Raw genomic sequence first — 21284 nt, 5'->3', positions numbered from 1 at the left:
CCTATGTCACAGAGCTGCTGGCAGGGGTGGGTAACGGGGCAAAGGCTACGCCTCCACCACCCCTCCCCCCCAGAAAAAAGAGGGAGTCAAACCAGGAGGTCCTTCAAAGTCCCTTCTTGATCAACGTTTAGTCGATGATCCTTTGGAGAAAAAGAGCTAATAAACCACCTGCTCGTGTCGAGTGCCCACCAGGTGATAAACAGCCCCAGTTTCATGGGGGAAGGGTGGGGGTGGAGGGACCCAAGCAGTCACACAGGGCCGTGCACTTAGAAGGGTTCACATGGGGGCTAAGGCTCTGATGTCACCGTCTTCAATCTCTTCATTTTTAAAAAAAATATTTAGTTTTTATTCGGCTGTGCCGGGTCTTCATTGCGGCATGCAGGATCTTTTAGCTGGGGCATGTGGGATCTAGTTCCCTGACCTGGCATCAAACCCGGGCCGCCTGCATCGAGAACATAGAGTGTTAATCACTGGACCACCAGGGAAGTCCCAATTTCTTCATTTTTGAACAAGGAGCCCTGCATTTTCATTTTGCACTAAGTCCCACAAATCATGTGGCAGGCCTGGTACCCGACACTGTGCTTAGCGTCCAGGACACGGCAATAAAACAGACCAGCACCCTCGGGGGGCTCTAAGCAAGTACATTACTTGGGAAGCAAATCCTACATAAAAAACAGGACACTCAGGAAAGATATTCATGCCTGTTCTATTCCTTAGCCCAACGACAGATTGAAAGCTCTAAAGATTAAAGTGCTTACTTATCCTCAGGACAGGTCCCGGCTTGCTTGTACATGAAACACACACACCCCTGTAGACTCACCCAGCCATACCCTTCTGAGGCGAGTTGTCTTCCTGGACACTTACAGCTCCCTGAGGCACGTCCATCTGGCCATGCCACGGACAGCTAAGTGCTTGAAGCAGTGGTTCTTAAAGCGTGGTTCCCAGCCCAGCAGTATCAGCATCACCTGGGAGCTTATTAGAGACGCAAATTCTCAGGCCCCACCCCAGACCTACTGAATCAAGCTCTGGGTGTGGGCCCAGCAATCCGGGTTTTAACAAGTCCTGCAGGTGATTCTGATGCATGGGCTAAAGTTTCAGAACCACTGGCCTAGATGATCAAATTTAATCACTTTATCACTTGGAAATATGTTTATTATCTTTCCAATCTTTTTTTTTTTTGGCTGGGGAAGGTGTGTTGGGGGAATTGGTGGGGGGTCAGGCCTTCCCAGCATCTTCCTCCCACCCACCACAAACAATCACCAGCAATTCCTGAAGATCCAGATCTCTCTGTGTGTTTCCCACAAATTTCAATTTAACTCACACACTTTGTTTTTGTCTGTTCATTCAAGACACAATGCAGCCCGGAGTCCCTAGTGAACAAACATCCCATCTGCACATGTCAAGTACCTGATTCATTTAGACTTATCCCAAGTGCTTAATGTCTGCAACAGAAGCCTCCGTGATACTCTTGATCTAAACAGCTGAGTTAATGCCCTGGGACAAAGGGGCCTGGTGTTTGGGTGAGCGCCTATGGGCCTGACAGCCACAAAGAGAAGCTTGTTGAATGCACACATGAAAAGAGAAGAGATAGGAGGCAGAGACTCTGATCTTCATGACCCTCTGATTATTCTATCAGTTAGTTAAAGCATAAATCCATCCTCCAACCTAACAAAATACTATTTTACTTCCTTTTACTCCATATTTTATCTTTTACAGCCAACAAAACATAAAAACCTTACAAAGGTTATGTTCTCATCAATTTTTGCCCTAAAGACAATAAATTAAGTGGAGGCTACTGCAGCAGCAACAAAGCATCAGCCCGAAACTTTCTGGAACGACAATCTTCTCCTCCCACCATCGGAGTTCAGAGCTGCCAGTCAAAGATGTAGCCATTAAAATTAAATGTCAATGGTACTGTCATCCTATTTCTTTAATTAGTGTCTAGCCTTTATTCTTGTTTCTTAAAAATCTGCTCTGGAGGCCAACAAATAAAAAAGAATGTGAAAACGTGAAAACTTAAATATTTGTCAGATATAAGAAAGAAAATCTACACTTTTCTGAATCAATTTTTTTTTTTTTTTTTTTTGGCTATGTTGGGTCTTCACTGCTGCATGCAGGCTTTCTCAAGTTGCGGCGAGCGGGGGCTATTCTTCGTTGCGGTGCGTGGGCTTCTCATCGCGGTGGCTTCTCTTGTTGCGGAGCACGGGCTCTAGGCGCACAGGCTTCAGTAGTTGTGGCTTGCAGGCTCTAGAGCGCAGGCTCAGTAGTTGTGGCGCACGGGCTTAGTTGTTACGCACGGCATGAGGGATCTTCCTGGACCAGGGCTCAAACCCGTGTCCCCTGCATTGGCAGGAGGGTTCTCAACCACTGCGCCACCAGGGAAGTCCCTCTGCATCACTCTGAGTCCAATATCTTCCAGTTCTCACTGTAATAAAGTCTCCAAAACCTCCCCAACACTAAACTCAAAATTTACTTTTCGTTTATATAAAAATCACTTAACCACTGTTTGTCCGAAGTTCCATTACATGAGGTAGTACCAAGCACTTAGAACAAGACCTGGCACATAGCAAGGGCTCAACAAGTATTCGTTCTCCTTCTTATTCATTGTTGCTGCTGCTGTAACTGTTACATGATGTGCTACTATGTGCTAAGTATATACAATGAAAAGCAAAACAGATGTGGCTCTCATGAAGCTCACGGGTTAGCAGCAGAGACAGACACCAAAAAAATAATCACACAAGTAAACGTAAGTCAAAAACTGTACAATTAAGATATAACCCATGGGGGATGGGAACTAAGAAAAGCCCAGAGTAGTTTTATCATTTTATGATTTTGAAACCTCTTGGATATATAATTTAGACCAAATCACAACCCTTCCCCAGATGTTTTCAAATCCTTTTGTATTACTATGCAAATTCCAAATGTAAAGCAGCGAAAAAGATTTGTAAACAAATATTCATATTTCATGACTATACCATTCAACATCAGTAACACTGCCCCAATTGTGTAGATCAGAACTTATTTTTTTTTTTAATACTGTTAACATTTCCAAATACAGAAACTAGGATATCCCAAGAAACAAGCCTATGTTCAGATACAGTCAGTGAATCTTCCATGAATTTTCTCAGAACCTTATCAATTAAAATTAATTCACAGTTAAAGTTACGGTTCACCTTTAAGTATGCAAACCACTTTCTTGAACCTTATGACTATTTCTAAATAATATAAATTACTTGATTTAAAATAATTTTTATTCCATTAACTTCTTTTCTTTAACTATAAAATGCATTTTCTGGTGACTTCACTTAGAGGCAAGAGCAATCAAAAAATACGTGACCACAGAACATAGAGGCCCATTCTTAAATAGGGTCTGTTTCACAAGGAGAACTGGGGAAATTCAGGAAGGCCCAGGGACTTCTCTACTGGGCCAGACCCAGGGAAACGTGCTACAGCTCGGGGGGGGGACCCTGAGAGCATCCGCCTAACTTCTTTAGAGCTTGGCAGGAGGGCCTGGGCTCTGGGTCCAGGCCCTTCTGTCTGGATTCCAGCTCCACCTCTTCATGTTTTAATTTGGAGCAAGTAGCTTAACCTTTCTCAGTTTCAGTCTCCTGCTCTATAAAATGGGTACCCACATCATAAGAAAGCAGTGGGATCAGGTGGCGGAATATGCAAACCCTTCTTAGCATAATGCTGAAACCAACTGAGTTCTCGCTAGCTACCGTTCAAGCCTCTCCAAACTGTCTCTTAATGAGACAAGATCCAAAGTCACAACTAAAATAAAATACAAACTGGGACCCGCAGGTGCACTTTCTACTGCCCATGAACTCGCACTTGAACCTACCCGTCCTCACCTAGGATCCCCCTAGGGCCACCAGGGGAGCTGTCACCCCATGGGAGATGGCGGGTAGGTCCCAGGAAGCACACTTCCTCTGAGTCTTTAGAGACCTCTATGGCTTGACCTCCTGACACGTTCAACCCTGGTCCACATCTCATCATCTTTGGCAGCTTATTAACCAAAGTAGAGATTGCAGCTAAACCAATAGGTCAAACAGAACTTAGCCCTCCACAGTTACCTCATCTCGCACATTATCTATATACACAGCAATCAATTCCTGCGTGCTAAGTACTTTAGTCTTTAGTAAGGCACCCAAGAAGGAAAAGTCTTTAGACTGTCATCCAAGACCCTTTCATCCATCCATTTAAAACACACATGCCATGCGCCACACTCCGTGCTAGGCCCTAGATATACAAATGCCAAAGACTTAGTCCTTGTCACCAAGGCCTTCACAGTCTTGGAGGAGGAAGATGTGTGATAGATAATTTTAATATAATGTCAGTATAGTGGAAAAAGTCACTCAAAGATGTCAAAATGTTTTTCCCGTTAGGAATTTGGCCTGGGAAGCAAAATATTTAAGATGTGAATTTTTAAAAATGCTCTTCCAAAATGGCTACATTACCACCTTTGATTAGCTAATTAATAGACATCAACTGTAAAAGAACCATGAAATAGGGCTTCCCTGGTGGCGCAGCGGTTGAGAGTCCGCCTGCCGATGCAGGGGACACGGGTTCGTGCCCCGGTCCGGGAAGATGCCACATGCCGCGGAGCGGCTGGGCCCGTGAGCCACGGCCGCTGAGCCTGCGCGTCCGGAGCCTGTGCTCTGCAACGGGAGAGGCCCGCGTACCGCAAAAAAAAAAAAAAAAAAGAACCATGAAATAAAGATAAGCAAAAAGAAAAATATAAACTATAATCTTACTGTCTGGAATAACTACTGTTAACATTTAGATGGATGGCCTTTTGGGTTTTAAAATATGTATCTGAACAAGATACGAAATCATTTTATACAGAGTATGGTAACCTGGGTTGTTCACTTTTCAACAAACATCTATTATCATATTTCTGGAGTAGAAATGCTCCTCTAACTTATCATTTTAAGTGATTATATAGAATTCCATGATAGGTTCCATAATTTTTTTTACTATGCTCTACTGCCTGATAGTAGAGGATAGACCACTTCCAATTTTTTTTTTTTTTTGGCTATAATAAACATTACAACATTCTTGTTCACACATCCTTTCAAACTAGCCCAATTATTTCTCCAGAATAACTTCCTAGGGATTTGAATTGTTGGATCAAAGGGGAAGCATATTTTTAAATATGACACAAATGAACCTATCTACGAAGCAAAAACAGACTCGCAGACATAGAGAACAGACTCGTGGTTGCCAAGGGGGAAGGGGACTGGGGGAGGGATGGAGCGGGAGTTTGGGCTTAGCAGATGCAAACTATTATATATAGAATGGATGGACAATAAGGTCCTACTGTATAGCATAGGGAACTATATTCAATATTGTGATAAAACCATAATGGAAAAGAATACGAAAAAGAATGTATATATGTATAACTGAGTCACTTTGCTGTACAGCAGAAATTAACACAACATTGTAAATCAACTCTACTTCAATAAAAAATAAAAAATTTTAAAAAGCTAAGCATATTTTTAAGACGTTGACACCTATTACCAAATTGCCCTCCAGAAAAGCTGACCATTAAAAGCCACCATTTCCCCATGTCTTCACCCTCATTTGATAGCATCACTCTTCCTACTCTCTGCATTCCATATTTTTAAGTTTTAATGTACCCACCTTAGCTAAAAATGTTGCTTACAAGAGCATCTTTTTCAGAGGTATCAATAGTTATGACATTTGCTGAAATTAGGCGGCCACAAGCTGCCGGCCATCCAAGTTTGGGTTTGGGGCCTCAGTGCTTCTGGAACTCCACTATGCATAGAAGTCACCTGGGGATTTTGTTGCAGGGCAGATTCCAAGTCAGTAGGTCTGGGGTAGAGACTGAGGTCTAACAAGCTCCAGGTGATGCCATGCTGCTGGTCTATTAACTACTCTTTGAGGAGCAAAGAGCACATTCTCTTATCTCAAGGCCCCTCCAGGTCCCTAAAAGACAACCCCATCTCCCCAGCAGCTTCCTCCTCAAAAGTGCCCTGAAATTATTCTACTACTGAAATTATTCTACCTGAAATAGGCCTGAAATTATTCTACCATTCACTCCTTGCATTGTCTTGAACAATTCACTAAGCTTCAAAGGGCTTCAGTTTACCCATCTGTGAAATGAAAAGCGCGGAGTACCTGGCCGCTAAGTTCCTTCCCATCTCCAATAGTGAAGGGAGGTCTCCCTGCGCAAATATCACTAGGTGCTTCCTAGGACTCTTTTGAATATCTTCTTCCCTTCACCCCACAGGACCACACTCGGAATGAGGGCAATAGAGGGGGTGACATTGCAGCAGCTGGTGACAGCCGCAGCCCAAGGAAAAAGCATCCCTGAAAGGGGACACTCTCCTCCAACTACCTGTCTCCTGGGAGTTCCCAGTCATAAGGATATACATCATTTTCTCTCCCCAAAAGGAACAGATTTAACAAGAACCTATGGCTAATTCGCCCATTAAAGGAACAAAGAGTGGAATGAGGGAGGAGACGGAGAGAGATATTGCATCTGTAAATAGATATCTTGCCAAAGAGCCTCAGAAGTCAGCTCTGGGCAAAGGGAGTCCAGCGTCTCCATAATATTTCACTTGTAATGGCTACTCCCTTCTGTTCTGTTTTCCCTCTTGCTTTTCTGCAACACTACAAGGTGGGCAGAGGCAGAATGTGATCCTCAGCACCCGTGCTGGCGGGAGCACTTGTCTAAAATGATGCCGGATCTATAGACATATTTTCTTCTTTGCCAATAATATGAAAATGCTGTCGTTCTTGTTCTGTAGGGACATGAAACATGTATTCTCCATCCTTGGAGGAGAGAGACAGTCATGCTCCCCAGTTCAATCAAGTTATCGAATATGACCATGAACCGTCGTCTCCTTCAATTCTCTGTTTTTGGAAAGAGTGAACCAGAAAGATTTCTTTTTAGTCATAGTACACTTTCCCCCTGCCTCTTCGCATTTACTGGCAGGGAGTTTAACATGTTCACGAAATTCTTTTTCTCACTTTCATTTCCTTTAAACAACTCCTAAGTATTTGACTCCTAAGTGAACTTTTCTTTCTTTTTTTTTTTTTTTTTTTGGTATGCGGGCCTCACTGTCGTGGCCTCTCCCGTTGCGGAGCACAGGCTCCGGACGCGCAGGCTCAGCGGCCATGGCTCACGGGCCCAGCCGCTCCGCGGCATGTGGGACCTTCCCGGACCGGGGCACGAACCCCTGTCCCCTGCATCGGCAGGCGGACTCTCAACCACTGCGCCACCAGGGAAGCCCATGAACTTTTCTTAAAAAGTACCCACGTCCTTTGCTTTTCTCTTATGGGGATGGTATCCTGTGCTTCCCAGTGTCTCCCAGAAAGTCGGGAGACTTTCGTTGCTTAAGTTAGGCCTGAATTAGGTATGATGGTCAACTCTAAAGGGCATCAGCCAACCTATCAGAACCGAATAGACAATAAACACAAATACATCAGCTAGCATCTTCCACTTTTAACGTTTATGCTGCCGGCATAACCCACTTCCCCTCTGCAAGCCCTAAGCCCCTCCTTCGGAGCTGTCTGCCATCTTTTGCTCGCCCATGTTCAGGTGGAGCTCCAGCCAGGACACATTTCTCTGAAGAGCTGCAGCCCTAATTCCTCCCCAACATTTCGCAGCTTGTCAGCGGGACCCAAGCAATAAAAAGATCAATAAGAAAACAAATCCCACCTGATTAGGTCCTGTTTGATCTTAAACCCACAGCATCCAAGATTTCGGCTACATAATGCTGGCTCCAGACAAGAGGAGCAGAGTTTTCTTATGAAAATAAATTAGACAAGCACACAGAAGAAAGAAAACGGACGTGCAATTCACTGCTAAAATGTTTGAGAGCCTTCACTATGGTCGTGAGCTAAAAGCAAAGGGCAATGGTTTCTTTTCCCATCTTCTTTAGTCTTTTATTCTCTACTCTCCACTCTCCCTGCAACAAGACAAATGTTTTGCTCTCAACAAATATTTTTCAAGAATCCAGAAAAGAATAAATGTATGTATACGTATAACTAAACCACTTTGCTGTACACCTGAAACTAACATAACACTGTAAATCAAATATACTCCAATATTAAAAAAAAATCTTAGTAAAGTACTTGGGATGGAGTAAATGCTCAGTGTGTGTGTGTGTGTGTGTGTGTGTATATATATATATATGTATTTCAGGTACTATTTTTCGATTAGGGATGTTTTTCTTTCTCTTGTACGCTGGGGTTTTGTTTTCCACACTGAAATTATAACATACCCTAAAGACAGCAAACGCAAGTCCTAGGAGTCGCCTTGCTACAAGCCATCGGCTGCAATCATATCAAGATGAATATATTGTCAGGATCCTGTAAGTAGCAGTTCATTTATCCCACTCCCTCCCCTAAGAGAGGCTCCACCAGGGATTAGATTATTATGCAAGCTTCCTGGACCCACTCCAAATGCAGATTGCAACTACAATTCAAAGAGAAACTTAATAAAAGGTGATAGGAAATAAACCTTCTACAGAACACTTTTTAAAAAAAAAAATTAACCTTTTCAAAGTTTAATTCCATCCTATATACCCATAAATAGACGAGCTTTCAGGAACTAAAAGCTAATCCTATAGTAATAACACAAAGCTTGATATCTCATTCCATGCGATCATTAATACTGCTTTAAACATCACGAGAAATCTCTTCGACTTCTTAAGCTTTGTAATTCATTTCTATACACCAATTCACGAAAACTCATTAATTCAGGTGGCCTTTTTGCGGCACATCTGAGGCACGCAAATATTTGGGATTTTTACCTTAGGTCAGAGATTAAGAAAAAATTAACTTCTCATTTTCGGAAACGATTTATGAATGTGAAAAAAAATGCTTTTGACAGTAACGTGTTTATCTTACCTAGTTCGCAAGTAAAATAGGCCGCACAGAATACAGGAAGTAAAAACTGAAAAAGGCAAAAGGTTTTATATAAATGGTAGGGGTATTTTTTAAGAAAGAAAAAAAATCTTGTTACTTCTTCACCATCTTTTCCTATAACCCAGTTTCAAGATTCCAGTCAAGGGTAAGATGGAAGAGCTTTGATTTGGGAGAGGAAAAAAATCCTTTGAACACTGATCGACACTCGATTTGTGCAGTTATTTTACCTAGATTTAACTCTGTATGCTTGACTCTCCAATCATCTGATTGACTGAGATGCTATTTCCACGGAGCTGGGTTTACAATTATCCTTAAACCAGTGAAACTTCAAAGGCCGTTCAATAGATATTTTCCGTTCTTCATTAGAACTCGTAAATACATAACCTGCACATAAACAAGTCATTCTGCCTAATTAAATGGAATCTCTTCGTCTCTATTAAACATTTAGAAGTGCTGCCTGAGTATAAACATGTCATCTGAGAAGCGGGGGAGGGAGATTCTTGTAATATCCATGCATAACCAACTGAATCTCCTTTAAGCAAAGCCACATTAATAATAGCAGAGATGCACATAAATTTTTCTAATTATTCTACTATCAGTAAAGATTGTTTAAAGGATATTCATTTTTGGCAATTACCCCCTCAAGTGTTATCTGAATAATCATCCTTCTAGGGAAACACAGTCCAGGTGCTTTAATTTACTTCAGAGATTATCACATAGACTTTCCCCCACTTTCTTTTTCAAGTATCTGTATCCTGGAAGAGATAACACAACATTTTTCTCTAACAGTTGTATTTAGCTTAGAGAATGAGTTGTTTGTTTTGGTTTTGAATCATATATCTAGAGTTAGAATTCTTAGGAAGATAATCCATAAAAGCTCTACTTTGGAAATGCAAATGTTCCTAAAGTGTTGTGAGTTTGTACTGTTTGGTCTGTTAAAGAAAGCAAAGGTTTTTAAACTCCGCCTTTTTTCGGAAATTGATGGAGGAATTATAAAGCACCTCCAACTAAACAAGCAGTTGAACTTCCTACTTAGGATTCACTTCCCAGGTTCCTAACAGTCTTTAAAAAAAAAAGCTCTTTTTATGAAGTTTGAAACAATATTTGTGACACTGAGCTTTATGTCATAAGACCAGGCAGAAATTGTAGCAGGTAAACGTTGGAGGAAGCAGATGTCGATGTTTGAGCTGCGGTGTTTTGTTAGATCGCCCTCTTGTGGTCGAACGTCATCAACACAATTTCTGTTCTGCATTTTTTTAAAGAACAAGTTCAACAATCCACAGTAGCATAATTCTGACAAAAATAAGCTGCAAGTTGGGAGTGAACTTCCTAATATTCTGTTGGGTTTTGGATCTTCTCCTCTTCCCCAAAAACAACTTACAATGCATTCACTCGAGTGAACAGGAAAGTATGAGAATTCTTAAATGTACAAGATCTCTTAACATACACATGCACCAATTAAACACAATGTTCCTAGTGATTTGGGAACAGAGAAACTCTTCTACTGAAATGGCACCCATCCCCAAATGTCCTTCAGGTGACCATAGACCCTAGCATCAGCACCCCTGGCAGATACAGCATGAGGTGGACATAGCAGCTGCAGGCTGGGTGGATAATGTCACCCAACACGGCCTGAGATGTCTTAAAATGCTGTGATGTTGACTGCACCCATCTTCAAGGAAAATATATATCCCCAGTGGACCAGGGGCCCAGCTGCCTCATTCTTTGAGTGGAAGTAAGTGTAGCTTTTTTGTGATACCCACTCCAGTAGAGCTGCAGGAATTCAAAATGAGGGAAAAAATAGCGAAGGGAGTAATTACATTCAAGTATTTCCATAATTCGTTACCTATGTAAAATATAAGCCATTTCTATGGCTTCAGAATGTTCTACCTCGAAGTTTCACTGAAAATAAGGATCTTTATAATAAATCCTGCCTTTGACCAGGAAACCTGTGTTAAGAAGTATTGAGAAATGAGACCCTCTCTTTCATACATCAAATTTTAGGTCTTGAGGGGAGCCTGGAGATCATAAATTGCAAATTTGTCATTTGACAGATTAAAAAAAACAAAGCCCAATGAGGTGTAGGGACTTGCCCGAAGTCTCCTGGTAAAAAGCAGCAAACCCAGGATTAGAAGGGAGTCTCCCAGCTATACTAACTAGCATGACCCATCCTCCTTGGCCCCGTCTTGCCAAAGAGCATCCTGGCATCCAATTCCCTGTGGAGGCCTGTGATCCACAGTCTTCTAGCTCAGTGATCCCTGAACTGCTGCTAAAACTTCTTTCCTGCTACTGAGTGGTCTGTCCTCATTCTCTCCTCCCAATGAGAAATAAATGACAACCAAATTCTTTCAAACAAGACTAGCAGCCATTGAAAACCACGACCAAATTCAATACAACACTGAATACAAACATCCTCCCCAGAAGTTTCCTGAATTCCCATTCCATGTGGGCTCATGTACTGTGGGGCTTATCCGTCAAACTTCTTATACAAAATGGAATTAGAGCATGTAAGGGAACTGATAATGTGCCATTTTTTGTCATAAATGCCAACGTTAGTACTCCCTCCATGATTCACTTTATAGGTTATTAGTCATTTATGAAAATAAAAGCCCATAGAATGATTCATTGTAAGTAAAAGAACTGAAGAGAGGTCCTTGATCAGTTGCCCCCGGCTGATGATACATTACATATAGATGTGTACATAGCAGAACGGTTCTCTCTGGGGTTGATGGACTTCCACCAAGATCTGATGCGGTTGTGGTAGTAACAGAGATGCCCACAAGATGGCACTCTTCTTTATTTTTAATTCATGGTAAGCAAAAAAAAAAAAAAATTGATTCTCCACACAGTCTAAGAATAAATGGGATATGTAGCTAACTCCATACAATGTCACGTTTAATGTTGTAACAGGCATCACAGTTGTGAAAATCTGCCCCCCACCCCTTCCCTGAGGAATGTGATGATGGAGGACAGAAAGGCCTGAAAACAGGTGTTGATGCTCTGAGGGAATGCCAGGCCCTGGGTGGGGGTGGGGTGGGGTGGGGTGGGGTGTGTGTGTGTGTGCGCGCGCGCGCGCGCACACACACGTACCACATGATTCAATATTTTTTCTTAAAGGTGAGTTCTGTTTCAAAAGTATGTTAAAGACTCTCTCCCATCTTAACAATTTTCTATCTTCAAGGCCAAAATAAAGGCTCTCCAATTACAGTGCCTTGCTCCACAAATTCCCTTCTGAAGGGACTTTACTATCTTTGACACATACACACGCAGCACTCCGTCTCCTGTGCTGCTGAAATAACAAAGTCTTTGTAGTTCTCTTTAGTAGGCGGCAGATAACATCGGATTTGGCAGGAATGATGGGCAAAAGGAAAATGATACATGGAGGTTATAAGACCTCAGTGCCTGGGCCGGAACTCTCAAAGCTCACTTCCACAGCACTCTAGTTCCACGAACGAGACAGAAACGTTCTGGCAATAAAAAGCTTTGCAAGCTTTAATGTGCATACAAATCATCTTGGGGATCCTGCTCAACTGCAGATTCTGATTCAATAGGTTTGGGGCAGGACCTGATTCTGCATTGCTAACAAGCTCCCAGATGATTCTGGTGCTCCGGTCTGAAGACCACACTTTGCGTGGCCAGGACTTAGTGAACCATTAACATCTCTATGACGAAACCATTTTAGAATATTTTAAAGGCAACATTATTATTTGTGATTATCAAGGAACAATTTTCTTCTTTCCTTTTACTCCCAGAGCTACATTTGGAATTCTGACTAAGTATGCACCCATTGTTTAGCCATCCCTTTTACGTTACAAGTAATTGGTCTAATTGGTCGAGTGGTGATCAAAGCCAATGTGCTTTTACTTAACTAAAACACAGCTGAGATTTGCACACAGTGAAACATTTCACAATACAATTTACCCTTCTAATAGGACTCAATGGCCTTGGTATGTGAAAGACCATGCTGTACGGACCCTTAATCAAAGAACTTTAAAAAGATACCAAGCAAACCAATGCATAATTGCAATTAAGAATGTTAAATCAACATTTAATAGATACCAAACAAGGTAAACCCATTTAGAATGATCTTTTCTGTCTGAAAAGGAAGTACTTATTATGAGATTAGAGTTTATCTGCTAAATTAAAAGATGTCAGTAATACAAAAGTTACTTCGCTCAGCTTTTGCACAGCAAAGGAAACCATCAACAAAATGAAAAGACAACCTACTGAATGGGAGAAGGTATCAGCAAATCATAGGACCCATAATGGGTGGATATCCAAAATACTGAGTTGGCCAAAAAGTGCGTTTGGGTTTTTCAGTAAGATCTCACGGAAAATCCCGAACCAACTTTTTGGCCAACCCAATCCGGAAAACCCGAATGAACCTTTTGGCCAACCCAGTATAAACAGCACATACAACTCAGTAACCCAAAAAATCCGATTTTAAAATGGGCAGAAAACCTGAATAGACTTTTTTCAAAGAAGACATACAGATGGCTAACAGGCACATGAGAAGATGCTCAACATCACTAATTATTAGAGAAATGCAAATCAAAACCACAATGAGGTATCACCTCACACCTGTCAGAATGGCTAACATCAAAATGTCTACAAATAATAAATGTTGGAGAGGATGTGGAGAAAAGGGAACTCTTGAACACTGCTGGTGGGAATGTAACTTGGTGCAGCCACTACAGAAAACAGTAGAGAGGTTACTCAAAAAACTAAAAATAGAACTACCATATTCTCCAGCAAATCCACTCCTGGGTATACATTTGAAAAAAGTGAAAACACTAACTCAAAAAGATACATGTACCCCATGCTCATAGCAGCAATAACCAAGATATGGAAGCAACCCAAGTGTCCACCAACAGATGAATGGATAAAGAAGATGTGGCACATATATACAATGGAATATTATTCGGCCATAAAAGCAATGAAATTCTGCCATTTGCAACAGTGTGGATAGACCTAGAGGGTCTTATGCTTAGTGAAATAAGTCAGACAGAGAAAGACATACTCTATGTTATCACTTATATGTGGAATCTAAAAAATAAAACGAATATATATAACAAAACAGAAAAAGACAGATTTAGAGAACTAGTAGTCACCAGTGGGGAGAGAGAAGGGGAAGGGGCAGGATAGGGGTAGGGGATAAAGAGATACAAACTGTTACATATTTATAAACTTTTTTTTTTTTTTTTGCAGTACGCAGGCCTCTCACTGCTGTGGCCTCTCCTGCTGCAGAGCACAGGCTCCGGACGCGCAGGCTCAGCAGCCATGGCTCACTGGCCCAGCCACTCCGTGACATGTGGGATCCTCCCAGACCGGGGCACGAACCCGCGTCCCCTGCATCGGCAATAAACTATTTTTAAAATAAATAAAAAACAAGGATATATCGTACAGCATAAGGATATATCATACAATGAAATACATCCATTATTTTGTAATAACTTTAAACAGAGCATAATCTGTAAAAATATTGAATCACTATGCTGTGTATCTGAAGCTAATATTGTAAATCAACTATAGTTCAATAAAGATATACAAACAAAAAAAAATTAATGCTGGCTTTTTAACAAATGGTGCTGAATGTCTAAATTTAAAAAGATGAACCCAGACACAGACCTTACACCTCACACAAAAATGAACTCAGAATGGATTGCAGGCCTCAATATAAAATGAAAAGCTACAAAAACCTCTTAAAGAAAACATGGGAGGGGACTTCCCTGGTGGTGCAGGGGGCCTGGATTCAATCCCTGCTCAGGGAATTAGATCCTGCATGCATGCAGCAATTAAGGATCCCGTGTGGGACTTCCCTGGTGGTCCAGTGGTTAAGACTTCGCCTTCTAATGCAGGGGGTGTGGGTTTGATCCCTGGTTGGGGAGTAAGATCCCACATCCCTCCCGGCCAAAAATACAAAATATAAAGCAGAAGCAACACTGTAACAAATTCAATAAAGACCTGAAATAAATAAATAAAGATCCCCCGTGCCACAAGGAAGACCCAGCGCAGCCAAATAAATAAATATTTTAAAAAGAAAACACAGGAGAAAATCTACGTGACCTTGGGTTTGGCTATGAGTTTTTATATACAGTACTAACAGCTCAATCTATGAAAGAAAAAAATAGGTTGGACTTCATGAAAATTAAAACTTCTGCTCTGTGAAAGATACTGTTAAGAAAATGAAAAGCGAAGCCACGGATTGCAAGAAAATATTTGCAGAACACATACCTGGTAAAGGGCTTATATCCAAAATATGAAAGAACTCTTAAAGTCCACAATTTTTTAAAAAGAACTAAAAGAGGTCAAAAGATCTGAGCAGACACCTCACAAAAGAAGATACAGATGGCAAAGAAGCAGATGAAAAGGTGCTCATCACCACGTGTCATTAGGGATTTGCAAGTGAAAAGAACAAGATACCACTACAAGACTATCAGAATGGAAGCAGCCGCATTGCACAGGGAGATCGGCTGGGTGCTTTGTGACCACCTAGAGGGGTGGGATAGGGAGGGTGGGAGGGAGGGAGACGCAAGAGGGAAGACATATGGGGATATATGGATATGTAGAGCTGATTCGCTTTGTTATCAAGCAGAAACTAACACACCATTGTAAAGCAGTTATACTCCAATAAAGATGTTTAAAAAAATAAAAATTAAAAAAAGACTATCAGAATGACAACATCCAAAAAAACCGACAATACCAAACGTTGACTGCAGAGCACAGGAAGACTCACTCGGTACTGATGGGAACACAAAATGGTACAGCCGCTCTGAAAGACAATGTGGCAGTTTCTTACAAAACGAAACATAGTCTTACCACCTGACTCAGTAATTGTATTCCTAAGTATTTACCCAAATGAGCTGAAACTTATGTCCCCACGGAAGTCTGCAACTGCCAAAACCTGGAAGTAACCAACATGTCCTGCAATAGGTGGATGGATAAACTGTGCTACCTCCAGACAATGAAGCATTGCCCATTTGATAAAAAGAAACAAGCTATCAAGTCACTAAAAAATATGGATGAATCTTAAATGCATATTGCTAAACGAAAGAAGTCAGTCTGGGAAAGCTGCCTACTGTATGGTTCCAATTATATGACATTCTGGAAAGGCAAAATTATAAAGGTGGTAAACAGATCACTGGTTGCCAGTACTTGCAGGGGGTGAGGTTGAGTAGGTGAAGTGCAGAGGATTTTTGGGGGCGGTGATTCTGTGTGATACTGTAAAGTACACGCAAACTAGAAAAAAAAGATTTCGGAGATCCCATAATGGAATAAAAAATATGACAAACAACACAACTGTATTACAAATGTGTGAAACAACCTTATTAAAGGGGATGCGGGGGGGGGGGGAGAATAGTGCTAGCCTAAGTAACTCTGGAAATGAGGAGAATCTGAAACACCAAAGAAGAAAGTAACTGCACACAGCACTGTACTCTAGCTGATAAAGTTGTTTTCCTTGGGGATATGGGTTAACAGTTCTGATATGGCTGTACATATATACCGGAACTGAACAATTAAGTAAATGGATGGCAGATGGCAGGAAGCAGGTTCCTCACTGTTGGAGTGGGAATTTACAGATGAAGAAGGGGAGAAGGCTAGAACGAGCCATGCAGTAGTAGATTGGAGTTGGAGATATCAGTATGAACTCATGTTCAGCTTAACATAGATATAGATGGTTACATATAGAAAAATTTATAGATATGTGTATATACACAGATTAGTATATACACAAATATTTCCTTGCTCTTTCAGCTGAGAGGACCTAGAAGCAATGCCATCCCCATAGGAATGAGCACACCTAATGCCCAGATCTTGGTTTCTAACACCATTCTCCAATGAAAGGAACCAGGGCTGCTTAGAGAAATGGCACATTCGAGGACTGGAGCCGGAAATATGCAAGATGAGTTTGGAGCATCTTGTAGCTCCAGAAAATAAGGGAGTGCTCAAAAAATAAATAAATAAATAAAAGTTGATGTGTCATAGGGACACAGGAGCTAACTGAAAGAGCTCCCAGTGGCCAAAGCTGGAACAATTAGAGCACGAAAATTAAGTAGCATTGGATTATAACCCAAAGCATGAAATAAATATCCATGAGGCTATACTGATATAAAGTAATGATTAAATAAAGAAATAGGGAAAAGAGACCAATCCACTGTGCAGAATTCCAAATAACATACAGATACTCCAGCCTCAAGGAGCTGGTAACTTCCCACTTCTTAAGTCACTTCCTCCCACAGAGGAAAGCATGGAAATGGGGGAAGGAGTAACTTGACAGGGCAAGAACCTGACAAACACTACCTGAGCCAGGTGATCAACATTAGCATTTAAGTGATGTCACGTGGATAGGATGACCTTTGATATAAGATGATGAAAATGGCATTTTACTTCTGTCGTCTTCCTCCAAAGATATACTACCCCAATCTAATGATGAGAACATTAGACAAATTCCAACTGAGGAACTCAAAACTGTCAAAGTCACCAAAAGCAAGCAAAGTCTGAGGAACTACCACAGCTGAGAGCCTGAGGAGACATGACTACTACATATAACATGATATCCTAGACAGGATCATGGAACAGAAAAAGGACATAAGGGGAAAACTGAGGAAATCTGAATAAACCCTGGACTTTAGTTAATAATAATGTATCAAAGTTGGTTTATTCATCGTAACAAACATATACTATCATAAGATGTTTTCAAAAGGGAACGCTGGGTGTGGGAATACAGGTACACTTACTATCTTCACAGTAATTCTGCGAATCTCAAAATATTCTAAAATTAAAAGTTTACTTTAAAAATGTTGATAGTCTTTTCCCAATTCACACACACACACACACAAAAATCGAAGAATAGATTTTTTTTCCGTTTTTATTAAAATTCTGCTGCAGAAGCAGTGGGTGAGCTAGTTACTAACCACGCTGGAGAAAGAGGGTAAGAGATTTGGGTTCCGCTTCTTACTGGCCACGTGATTTTGGGAAAGTCACCATCGACGAGCCTCAGCTCTCTCATCAGTCAAATGAGCTCATGATACCCACTTCCAGGCACGCTGGAGGAATTAAACATCATAATCTACGTCAAACACATAACACAGGGCTTGACATAGAGTAAGCTCAAGAGACTGTTGCTTTAATGAGCTAGCCAGTGTAGACTGACTGCCAAATGTCCTGGTAGTAAATAGAATTCAACAGAAAAACTCAGAATGTATAAAAATCTCTACGCTGAGTCCTTTATTGTGGAGGAGAGCATGACAAAGTCTTACTCTTAACCCATCAAGCATCAATATCAGTTCCCAAAACACATTCAAACAGGTATCTACTCCAGGTTCAAGTGATACACTCTAACTCACAGAAAGCCTTTCTGGTGGGAGAGATTTGGAGATTTCTTCTCTAATCTGCTCAGTCTGACTCCAGGGCTCAGCCCATACAAATGGGTCTTTAGTCCCTGGCCCTGTGGCTGCAGCCTGAAAAATGTGCTCCCTCTCCCTTCTCTCCACCCTGCCCCTGTGCCTTCTTTTGCTCTGCCTTTCCTTTTGCTCCTTCATGCTAAAACCCCTCCATGCCTGTCCTTTGAGATTCAGCTCTGCTCCATGGTCAAGTCGTGAGAATGGAGAAGACAGTTAAAAGACAGTCAAACTCTAGGGACTTGCCTGGTGGCGCAGTGGTTAAGAATCCACCTGCTAATGCAGGGGACATGGGTTCGAGTCCTGGTCCAGGAAGATCCCACGTGCCGCGGAGCAACTAAGCCCATGCGCAACAAACACTGAGCCTGCGCTCCAGAGCCCACGAGCCACAACTACTGAAGCCCGCGCACCTAGAGCCCGAGCTCCGCAACAAAAGCCACTGCAACGAGAAGCCCGCGCACCACAACGAAGAGTAGCCCCCGCTCGCCGCAACTAGAGAAAGCCCTCACACAGCACCCAAGACCCGACGCAGCCAAAAAAAAAAAAAAAGATACGTCCAGCAAAGGGTTCACACCCACTAGCAAACCTCCTTATATGTTATGAAGCTCAGAAGGGAGTTTCATTGTAAAAGGCCTCCTTCTCTTCCCTGGCCTCAGTAAGGGCAGCCTGCAGGACAGGAGGAGAGAATAGGGCAAGAAGGGCCACCACTGTACATGTCATTTCCTAGAAATATTTTACATACATCTTTGTGAGGCATGAAAATGCTACATATGTGATTATAAAATTTTCCATCCATAAAGCTACTCCTGGTTTATATATGGAAAATGGGTCATTATTTTGTGATGTCCCCAGAAGTGACTCACAGGGACTTGGCCACAGGAGCAAATGTGAGAAGCACTGCCCAGACCTAAGACTCACCACACTGGTTTAACACATCCATAGAAAATAGACACCCCAGACTGCGGGCTTCCTGGCCTTTTCCATGTTTTCTGATCTTGTGGGAGCAAAACTCCCCTGAATCTAGGCAGCCTGATATTCCGTATAGTTTTTACTATTATCACTTAATTGCAGTCATCTGACTTACAGCAGCAGACCCGGATCTAGACACTCCAAACCTGTATTCTTTATTGAGGGTGGGGATAGAAAATGACTGATTGATGATTTAACTCACCTCTGAGAGGGAGCCCTCAACAACTTCTGATATCTAAGCCAGAGTTCCATCCTAAAATACAGTTGACCCTTGAGTAACATGGGTTTGAACTGCAGTTTGAACTGTGCGGGTCCACTTACACGGAGTTTTTTTCCAACAAATACAGCACCTGTATTTTCATTATACAGACCTTTACGTTAAGTAAGTGTGGGGAAAAGCCTGCGTTCAATTAGAGATCACATTATGCGGAATCAAAAGAACTAGAGCTTGAATCCTCATTCTAACCAAACTGTTTGAGCTTCCAGCCCTTGGGTGAGTCGTTTACCAATTCCGGTTTTTGAGGCAGAGACTGAGCATGAGAGGATTTTCGACTCCACGGGAGGTCAGTGCCCCTAACCCCCGCGTGGTTCAAGGGTCAAATGACCCACCTTACCTGGCTCTTCCAGTTAAACGTCTTATATTTAGTTTCCTGTAACGCTGCACATTGAGTTTCCTCAGACTCCGTTGAAAACTCCTCGGCCCGACTCCAGGGGTCGGCGAGTAGCCGGCGGAACGCCGAGCGTCAGAGACGGGAAACGCGAGCGGAGCTGCCGGCCCGCGCAGCCACGCCCCGCTCGCCCGGAGCCTCGCCTGCGTGCACGGGGCCTGGGCACCTGCGTGCGGCGTGGGTGGGGGCGGGACCACGCGCACGCCCACCCCCACCCCACGCCTTGCCCCCTCGAGCGTGCGCGGCTCGCTTCACGCAGATCTCCCCTCGGCGGCACGCTCGTGCTGCCCGACAGAGGGCGCGCGCGCGGCGGGGGTGCCGAGGAGACCGCGGTGCGCGTCCCGCCAGCCTCGCTGCTCCCCTCCCTGCCTGCTCGCCGGCAGGTGTGCTTCTTACAGGCGAGGGTAGGAGGCTTTCCACTCGGAATATTCCCGAGTGCTGCGTGGCTGTAAAACCCATTTCACCAGAGGAGACTGAAACGAGAGCGCGCTCATCAGCCAGTGTGGGAAACCAGTGCTCAACATCAGCTACCGGCCGCCTTAGGACCACGGCGGCCCAGGTGCAATCCCTCTGTTCCTCCACCTTGAAAGTACCCACCAAGCATCCAAGTGCCGGTTCCTCGCCACCCTGCACGTGATCACGGCCCTGCAGAGTGTCTGGCGGCGGACCTCGCAGGCCTGCACGGCCCACCTGCACTACAAATGGATCCCTGTGCTAGACAGCCACGCGGCTGACATTCGCTCCTGCTTCCAAGGAGCAATAGGCTTCACTGACTGGGTCCGGGAAAAGGAAGGCAAGGTCCTGGTCCACTGTGAAGCTGGGATCTCCCGTTCGCCTGCCATCGGCATAGCTCATGTCAGCTCCGCCTGAAGGAGGCCACTGATCACATCCAGAGGAGGAGGAGAGTGACCTTGCCCAGCTTTGGCTTCCTGAGATCCTGCCTCGCACTCCCTGCCCCGGGATCCCTTCTGCCCGCAGGGTGCATCCCGCTCGTCATGTAAAGCCCATTTGCAGACACTGAGCCCTGACGTGCAGGGTTCCTACTGCACGTTCCCTACCACCCGCTGGACGGCCTCAGAGCTCACCAAGAGTTTCATGGCCACATACACATCCTGATAAAACTGGGATGGGGGAACCAGCCCAGCCCCAAGAACAACTGTGGTTTTGTTTTTTAAACTCGTGGACATTTTATGGCTGTGCGGTACTGAATTGCTCCCTCTGTCAGGCTGCCCCAGTGGGGTAGAGTGGCCACCAGGCTTGCAAACTTCAGACTGACCTTGAAGATAGGTTCTCAGAGGGAAGGAAAGCCAAGCCGCTTCAAGAGCACAGCCTGTGCTAACTACTGTTC

The 21284-nt window shown here is 43.1% G+C and overlaps 1 pseudogene; it reads left to right on the top strand.

Annotated features, from left to right (window-relative positions):
• LOC115864863 (dual specificity protein phosphatase 5 pseudogene) overlaps positions 1-21052 on the top strand; it is a 173986-nt pseudogene extending 152934 nt beyond the window's left edge.
• Positions 21053-21284: the final 232 nt, after the last annotated feature.

This window comes from Globicephala melas, chromosome 2 (assembly GCF_963455315.2).
Source record: "Globicephala melas chromosome 2, mGloMel1.2, whole genome shotgun sequence".
NCBI lineage: Eukaryota > Metazoa > Chordata > Mammalia > Artiodactyla > Delphinidae > Globicephala > Globicephala melas.
This window is presented reverse-complemented; position numbering and strand designations above follow the sequence as displayed.